Raw genomic sequence first — 10,158 nt, 5'->3', positions numbered from 1 at the left:
ATTTCTTCCAGTTTTGCAATTTAAAATATTATGCATTTAGATTGTAATTATCCTGTATAATATTACTTTAGCCTTCCTATTGCCTCTAGTTGTTGCTGAATATTCATTTCCATCCATTCACTGTTTAGGAAGAGATTATTGCCTGTATTTTTATGTTTTGCATGATTTGTATATGTATTATTATGCAATTAAATTACTAAAAGTCAGACATTTTACATATTTATCCCCTTCCCTGAATTTCTGTAACACCTTCTGTTTTCCTATTAAAAATAGCTATTCTTGACTTACCTAATAAACATCAAGAGCCATTGTTCCATTGCAAATAGTAGTATAGATTTAACAAAAAGTGGGCAGCATTGGCAAAGGCACTAGGGTAAAATTTTTATATTGTATAAAATTGCTTCCCCTTTGCTATTATACTAAAGTAAGTAGGGCTAGTTGCTATGACAATCAAATCTCAAAATGTCAATGGCTTAACACAATAGAAGTTTATTTTTTGCTCTCATGTGAAGTCTGATGAGGAGGATGTGGGTTGGAGAATAGCCTCCAATGTGGTCAGTCATTCAGGGAACTTGTCCCCACTATCTGCTAGGACCTCAGACTTCTCTGCTGGATTGTCTGCATCCAGCTGGCAAGTAGGAACTGAGGAGGTATGGAGGATCACATCAAAGGTTTGTATAATAGGCCTGGAAATGGTCAACATCCTTCTGTCCTTGTTCCATGGGCCATAACTCAGTCATGTGCAAGGGAGGCTGGGAAATGTTGTTTAGCTCTGTATCCAGGAGGTAAAGGAAAAGATTTTGTTGAACATGTAGCAGTTCTTGCCTAGCCCATAGTAGTAACCCAATGAAAGAAGTTACTTTCAGTAACTCTTTCATGTCTTCCTTATGCAGAAGCAATTTAAATTCGGGACTGCAGGATTTGCAAAACTCACCCCTGCCCTGTTATCACACCTAATCTTTGAACCTGTAGAGGAGCAATTTTTAACCAGTATGCCTCAAGAGTTTTTAAAACATGCAACATCTGACTATTTAGTCAGGGGCACTGACCTCTTTTCCCTTAGATTGTCAAATTTAGAAAATGACAACAGCCAACACAACAGCAATAGCTATCCAGTATGAATGAATCAAAATTATACCTATTTTTTTGTTAGATCAGCAAAAAATATTTTTTCAGTGTGCCGTAGAATTTTAGTTTATGTGTGCTATGAGATGAAAAGGTTGAAAATCGACGCTGTAGAGTAAATAGATTATCGTGAATTCTGTTACTGAGAGATCTCAAATGTTATATGGCTCTGCACAGCTTTAACGCAGACAGCAGGCTTTCGTGGATAGGCATGAAAGAGGGAAAATGGACATGCAGTGGCCAAGTAGAGGCTCAGATTGACATCACTTGGCTGAGGGCACTGCTCATATGCCAGAATGAGAACTCTCCTCTGAATCTCTTTGCCATTGCCTGTGGCATGACCCGGCCTCCACCTGTGGCAGCCAGTGAATTCCTGGGAATGTGGCCAATGTTATTAGTAGAATGAAAAATGAAAACCTGAACAAGGAAAATAATGAGGTTCATTAAGCAAATAGATTGAGTAGTTTAGTGAGATTTAAAATAGATGAAAATATTGTTTTTATCCTCATGCTATAAAGGACACTGGAGCCTAGCACAGAATTTGGTAATTGAGTTGTTTGGTTATTGAAAATTACGTTCAAGTGCATTGATCACCTTTTAAATCTTTGAAGCTGATTGAATATAAATTTGACTTGATGGTTTAAATTTGAATATGTCATAAAAAGGCTTTAACCCCTTTTATGGAGATTAAGAGAAACCTTTTCTGCTAACTTGTTTTACTGTTGTTGCCATGGAGACCACAGAAAGCACAATCTTCATAAATTTATAACCCAAGTTAATTAGCCTCTAAGCAATGAATATTTTTATACATTTATACATTTATACAAAAAATATTTTATACAAATATTTTTGAAGTGATTTACATTTTTGTCAAAAATGAATATGGATTTGTTTACTTGCTTCAGTTTCATAAATAATGCATAGATTATAAACATAGATTTAATTTACTGAAATATTCATTTTATGAATCTAAAGTTATTAATTAGTTCACAAAACGTTATAGTAAAAAAAGCAATTAATGGTATAAGGTTTTTTTGTTCATTACAAATCATTAAAATGTGAAATTATAATAAAAATATATATGTAATAGCAAAGCTAATGTTAATATTCTATTCCAAATTATCTAATATTCCAATATTCTCTGTTCTAAATTTTAGAATTATTGTTACTTCAAAATATATACATAAAATGAGAATCAATAAAAATCATGACAAAGTCATATGTTGTTGTGAGTTTCGTTAGTGATGGTTATGACCTGCAATATTTACTTAACTCTCATAACAAACTTTTTCCTTGAATGATAACATATTTCCCCCCCCAAGTATTGTGGCTTTCTCATTTTCAATTATGACTTCCACAAAGGGCTCTGTAAGGATTCTGGAGAAAATATGAATTTAGCCCACATGACTATTACAATTCTATAAAATCATTCATTTTAGCCAGAAATGGCATTTTATGCTTACTCTCATGTAAGAGGAAAAGTTCACATTGCTGTTCTCCCTGAGGAATGTCAACAAGGTTCTGCATATTAGCTTGGGCTTGGATGCAGCCTTCTGCTGGGGTGCAGAGGGAGAAGCAGCTGTCCTTGGGGTCTCCCTCTAACCAGCCTCTAACTATCCAGGCTAGAGAATCACCCACCTCTTCTTAAAACTACCCTCTCCACGAAAGATCTACAAAATAGTTTTTGCTGCAACTAATAGTCAGAGTGTAAACTGAAGTGAATTTGGGGTTACTGGGGGCAGTTTGAAGTCTGTACTTCCCTACCAGAGAGGCAAACAAGCTTTGGAGCCTGTGTGTCACCCAACTCAGCCATTCACCAATTATATCACCTCAGACAAATTACTAAACTTCTCTCTTCCTCAGTTTCCTCTTAATGTAAAATGGGGACAATAATAGGACTTATTTCATAAAAAGTGCTGTGAGGACTTGTATTTGTTTACAAAAGCCAATGGTTAAATTTTCAGAAATTTTGCAAGTTGTTAAATAAATGTCATCCTATCTAATAAAGAGGGAATAGGCCAATTGACCCTCACACCATTGCAAAGATGGTGGCGCCCACAGCTAATAAGGAGGGAATATGCTAATTGACTGCCATGCCCTCAAAGATGGCAGCACCCACAGCCACAAGGTGGTGGTGCCTGCCTCTGGAGTCCTCCAGTTCCCTAAGCCCCCCAGCTGTCCAGGGACAGCCCGAGGTGCAGGCAAACCTCAGATTGTGGCTGCCCAGCCGCCCAGGGTCATCTGAGGCTCAGGTAACCAGGACCAGCCGAGGCTTGTGCTGCCAGCAGTAGCAGCAGCAGAGGTGTGATGGGGGCGTCGCCTTCCCCTGATCACCGGGTCTCCTCCCGCCCCTGATGGCTCCTAGACTGTGAGAGGGGGCAGGCTGGGCTGAGGGACACCCCTCTCCAGTGCATGAATTTTCATGCACCGGGCCTCTAGTATTAAATAAAAGGTAGTAAATACTCAAAATTCATTACTTCCTAATTATTTTACTATTACTTATGTTTTTAGGATATTTATATCTATTGTATCTGTATGGTGCAAATAGTATATAAAGGTGGGCGACTGTAAATTTCTACCCGACTCCCATGTTCAGCGATATTGGTAGCTTGAAATTGGCCATGATTGGGGGTAATATTTACACATGGAAATTGACAATCATTGCAAATCTGACTTTTTTTCTTTCTTTTTTTTTTTTGAGAACTGATTATCAAACATTTATAAGTAGCCAGATCATCACTGTTTATAGTGTGTTTAGGATTTGTCATCCTAAAAACTATGTTCAACATATGTTAATAAATATATGTTACATATTAAAATGTAAATATGTTAAATATGTGCATGTATATATAAAAATAATAGCTAATTGGCACTTTAAATTCTCCAAATGTATTAGCCATTATTATTTCTGAGTTGTTTGTATGCATCAGCATTCTTTCCTCCATTTCTTCTTCAGCTCTACTTTTTTTCTTCTTCTCTATGAGGAGATATGACAATAATTGAAAATCATTCTTTTTCCCAATTCTTTCTGCCCAAGATCTATAGACTTGATTTTAAGCCCCGCCCCCACCAGAGCAGAGATTATGTGTATCCAATTTAGCACCAACCTATGAGCCTGCTGCTTAGCAGCCCTCAATAATCACTGCCCTGCAGATCCACCTGAGGACCGGCAGGGAGGGTGCTGCAGAGGCTTTGCAGGACGCACACAGAAGTCTTCCTTCTGCTCACTCTGGCTCTCTCATGACCCTTTTGGTTCTGGAGAGTCAAAGCTGCAATAGGAAGTGCTGCCTTTCAACACTGTTATCCTCCCTACACCATCACCAAGATTCACTAGAAAGGCTTTAGAACATGTCCTAAAGAGTATATTTGAGTAAATGAAAACAGCAGTGGACTGTTCTGTGAAGACCTATGAAAATATAATGATTTACTAAGATTTTCATGTGTCCCCAGTTTCAGATGCTCTTCCTCTTTGCCCTTTTTCCTCCACTGTATATGCCAAGTCAAGAGCTTTCCTATGTAGTGATGGTTGTCAAACTGGCTCTGGTTTTGAGAATCAGATATATTCATGCTGTTTGTCAATTTAATGACCTGCTTTGGTTCATTTTACAACTAGAAATCCCTCTGCCTCATGGCCTAATTTGGTTTTCATTAATTTAACATTTAATGAAGAACTTTGAGATTGAATTTTACCAGTTTTGGCTGTGTTCTATTTTAAATAATAGGTTACCCTTTTGCCCTAATTCAAACTAACAGTAACACCTGAATTTAGAGTTGCAGTTGAACATATAAAAATATTGATTTGCTAAGGTATAGCTATCTAAAATTACTTTTAGTAAACAAAGTCATTTCTAGATTCTTAAATTTAGAGAGAACTATCCAAGGGATTTTTATGCATGACTTTTGCCACAAACCGCAGTGATCTTCCTAGAGCCCTTAATAGTTCAGGATCTGTAACTGGCTCTTTTATGCTACTAGGGCTAACTTATCCGAATATATAAACTTATATCTTCAAATTACTATAGACAAAACATAACATTCTAAGAAAATAACTTTCTTTTAATAAAAAGTCCCTTAAGAGTTTTTTAAAATCAACTAAGTACTTTATCTCAAGATTTTGCTGCCCAAATCATGTATTTTTTTCCAAAAAAACTTTTTTACTTTTAAATTACAGTTGATATACAATATTATATTAGTTTTAGGTATACAACAATAGTGGTTAGACATTTATACAACTTCCAAAGTGATCACCCTGATAAGTCTAGGACCTATTTGACTGCCCAAATCATCTTAAATAGACTATGGATTGGCATTAATATACCATCTGGAGCAATTGGGTTGATTTTTAGGTTAAAGGTGGCCATCTGCAGGGGTGACTTAGTGGTCTAACGCGGCCCACTAATATTGTCCCAGCTGCGAAGCAGATGGTGCGGTGAGCAGAGGGTCGCTATAGGGGGCCTGCCCTATGGTTTCATCTGTCTACAGGCTACAATACGCTCTCTCCACTGGGGGCTCAAAAACATCCCCTTCCATCTCTGCCTCCCTAGCTCTCAACAGAGATCTGAAATGTGAACTATTTTTTTGTATAGCAGAAGATAATAGGATGACTTCCACACATCGTTGAAAAAAAAAAAAATTGATCTGAGTTTAGGGAGAGGCCTGGGTTAGGAGTCCCCTGAAGAATAAGTGTTGCAATGTTTTTGAACGGTGGGCCATCTGCTAGGCTATGGGAACCTGCTGGGTCCAGCTGGCTGCCTGACACATAAGGGTGTCACTGATTAATATATCATGTGAAATACGTTAACACCATAGTTGTAGGAGATGGTGCCCAGTGTAGTATGAAGCTAAAATTAAAAAGACAGATCTGGAACTTGTTCTACGTGATATGACCTACTATGAGATTTAAAGTGTATCATATTTGGGAGTATAAGTTGGGTAAAGCCATAAAACTTGTTCCTTTTTCTTTTATACAATGAAGATCAATTATTTTTTCAAAATGTAAAATATCGTCTTCTATAAAATGTAAAGATCAGATTATCTCTTTAGTAAAAGATTCTTCCATCCTGACGCAGAATTTTGGATGGTATTACCAGGATTTAATATTCTATTTCATGAATGTAGTGTATGTCCCAAGTGCATTACATTGTTTTGACTTCCTTTGAATGACGTTTCTGTCTCAAAAACGTTCTTATTCATATTTTTGAAGGGAGTAGGTGTAACACCATTTGCAGCCGTTATATAGCTTTTTGAAGTATGTTGCGCATTATCTGAGTGATCTGTCTACTACTCTTACATCTTCCAGACAGGCTGGTAAATTTCTAGTAGCACTCTCCATCTTGAAATACAGTTGACAGAAACAGAAGGAACACTTTACAACTACTGGGGGAAATGTTACAACTGGATTATAATTTCCCTTTCCAAAGGAAAAATAGCATTTAGACATAGAAAATAGGTGGGAAATATACACTGAGCTTAGGCACCATTGGATCTGTAATACATTGACAGTTCTTGGCGATTCTCAGTGAAATTAGTAAATCTCTTCTCCATGAAGGAAGTCATATGAAAACAGACCACAGTTTTCTGTATTTTCCTTTGTTGGATCTCTCCAGTGCTCATGGGCATTGTACAGGTGAATTGTGATAATGTACTAATAGTTCTAGAAATCAGAAGCATCATTGATACTATTGGTTTGTGAACATTTAACTCTAAACTAAAGTCATAGTCTGGGGCTTCCCTTCTCCTTCTAGCAAAGGGCACAGGAACTGGGGTGAGACTTCTGGAGTTCTGGCAAGTGGAGAGGGGTATTTTGCCTATCTATTCAAATGCTTTGTGGGCCCCAGTTTGGTCAGGCTGAGCCTCCAGACACAATTGGCCTGGTCTTTCATGGAGCAGCAGTTGGGATGAAGAGAGAGGAGGGAAAAGAAGAGGGAGGTGAGCAGCTTGGGTCAAGCAGCTCCTATCTGTGGGCAGAGTCCACCCTGACTGGACAGGAGGAAAGGGGAGTCCTTGCAGTCAAGCCAGAGGGGAGACACTACTTACACAAAGTTAAAGAATGAACGTTGGGACATGCAATTTCCTGTGGGAGTTAAAACCCAAACTCCCACACTGAAGACCTGCTCCTCTTCATACAGTGCTACAATCTACCAGCAAATCGCTGGGCTTCCCTTGTAGCATCAGCCTATGATGACAATCAACATTTGAGATAATTATCATTCATAAGAAGTAAAATACTATTTTAAGGATTTGTTAGCTTCTCCTTTGTTAGGCAATGTGATTCCACAGAAATTCTGGTTCACTCTGATGAAATTCAAAGATGATTAAAATGAGATGAAATAAAAATAATTCTAAAAAAATTACGTTTAAGATGTTGCATGCATCTTACTAAGGAGAACAGAAATCAGAGCTGTGTTCAAAGGAGGTATCTTTCCCAAAAGCAGGGGGAGATACAAAAACAGGAACTTGAGCAGTGGCTCACAGCCAATTTTATATCATTTGGACTGAGAACAAATTGTGCCTCAACATGTATTGTTAGAAAAGAACATATCCTGCTCGAACGGGGGAGTGGGTAAAAGTGATTTATGAGGTGCTTTTGAAAAAACACGCTTCCTGGAAAACAAATGGGAGACAATCAATGAAACAGTTGTAAATGCTGACTATTAAAATTCAGGAACCCGACAATATAAATGGAAACATGAGCATAAGATGAATAGGGGGGGGGCGTAACTTAAGGTCAATACTCATCTCAGGCTCTTTGTATTCAAATGACCATGCCTAAATAAGTCTCTACTCTTATTTCCTGACATATATAAATTGTAGCTGCCGGTGACCTAAAATTGAAGTTATTTTGTCTTTGATGTGTTCAATATATGTTTTTTTAAAAACAATAAAATCTCAAAGTAAAATTACCCACTAAAATAGGGTCTGTTAGCCACCAAGAAACTTCAAGTTTTGACACATCAGGTCATTTATATTGATGTTTAAGGACATGGTATTTTTATTCATCTGGAAGCTGGATTATAAAATCGAGAAGGTGCTATCTAGCAGCACTAACTTCTGGGCTAACACAAAAGGTGTGTGTGATATTGCATCGGTGCCGAACACAGAAAATGTAGAGGCCTCCCCTGTTTTCTGAGTTGGGGCCAGTGACACATTCCCTGGGCAGAGTGGACATGTGATCCTTCATCACACCCCTCACCTTCTCTTGCCACAGCCTTCTCCCCTGCCGCCACCGGCCCAGGTGCAGCACATTTTAACATTATATTAAAAGCAGCGAAGAAGGAGCTAGCACCAGCAGCTCCTGGGGAACAGGCTGCTCTTCGCCACAGAACATTCCTACCCTACACCTGCCTTTGGCATGGCCCTCCTAGGGCAGCAGGTGGCCTAGCCTCCACCTCTCTGCTGTGTGTTCCTGCTGGACTCCTGGAGGCATTCGCGCTAGGCAGAGGTGCATGTTGCTCCCGCCATGGCTGTAAGTGGTCTCAACATTTCCCCAGGCCCATTAAGAGGAGATTGCTGAGCTCACATACTACGGAAACTAGGAAACAGCTAGCTATCAGCTGACTAACAATATGCTTATCATGCCCCAAAGTACAGCATTTCTGGTTAAAAACACACACACACACATACACACACACACACACACACACACACACACACCAGCAAACTTGTTTAGCCAAGAAAAATGAATATTTCTTCCTCATTATGGAAAAAAAGTGCTAGTCTTCAAATGTGATAAATGCATGAACTGACCCAATCCTTATTTTTTTATGAAATGATGAAGAAAATTTATACAGATTAAACTTAGTTTTCTATTGATACTTCTTTAGAATGTTCATAAATAAGTGAAGTTTGTTTTATATTTATAAATGCATTTTAATAAATTTTTATAAATGCATTTTTATGATAGCCTTCAAAAGTTCCTACTACAAATGGTACCATTTTCTATAGATATAATACGTGTAATAAAAGTAATATGTAATAGTTTATCTCTGTGCTTAAGTAGTAATATAAAATAACAACAGTGACAGACAGCGATTAAATTAATCAAGAGAAATATACGTTCAATAATCATCCTTTAATGAGATACAATAGAAAATATTTACCTACCATTTTCAATCCAAGTATGTAAGGAGAAATGTAGACTTACTTAAAGGTTTAATTTTCAAAAACAAACATAAAGCAAACAAAAAGGGAATAAAACCAAATAAAGATTAAATAAGATTTTGTGCATATCAAAGTCAGGAATTCCACAGTCCCTGGTCACAGAAACCAAAAAATCAACCTTTCTACTACATTAACGTTTGAACCTATGTATTTTTTTACTGGAGTATATTAGGGATTACCCCACATAATATGTATTTATAGAGCCTCAAACAACAATTAATTGAAGGCAATTATCAACAGTATTAGTATACCTTAGAATTCAATGTCTTTGCAGGGAGAAGGGGATTTTTATAACAGTTTATTGTGCCATCAAATACCACTAAATTAGGGTACTTTATTAAGCTTACTAGTATATACATGAAAAAGCTGTAACATAGTTAATGCGAAGAAAGGCTCCTGGATTTTATGTTCAGCAGATTCTGTTGTATACTTTTATAAAACTTTTTCTTAAAATTTCATGTTATCAATGAAAAAAATGTCTACACAGGATATGTGTTGACGGAGTCTATAGACATCTATCAGCCATTTGAAATTTAGTTTTGAAAAGCTTTATTAAGCTCACCCACACTTCGCCTCACCAGGGATAATTAATGTGTGAGCTGGTAAGTTCTACATTCACCCACTTGCCATTTTTACTGGGTCTTTCTTCTGATATAGCATGGTATTTTTTGTTAAGAGCAATGTTCCCTCTGGAAATAATACATGAAAAGCAATCAGAAATTATTAGCCACAGGGGAGTATTGGATCACGGATAGGAAACCCTAGTATAAAGCCTTCCCTGGAGACTAAACTCCCAGGAGACACAGCCACCTCTGCCATCTTGCTTTCTTTCCATCTCTTCCTACACATTCTGCTTTGCTTCCATCAGGGGAG

Source organism: Myotis myotis, unplaced genomic scaffold, assembly GCF_014108235.1.
Source record: "Myotis myotis isolate mMyoMyo1 unplaced genomic scaffold, mMyoMyo1.p scaffold_m19_p_1, whole genome shotgun sequence".
NCBI classification, from domain to species: Eukaryota; Metazoa; Chordata; class Mammalia; order Chiroptera; family Vespertilionidae; genus Myotis; species Myotis myotis.
Note: the sequence above shows the minus strand (reverse complement) of the source record.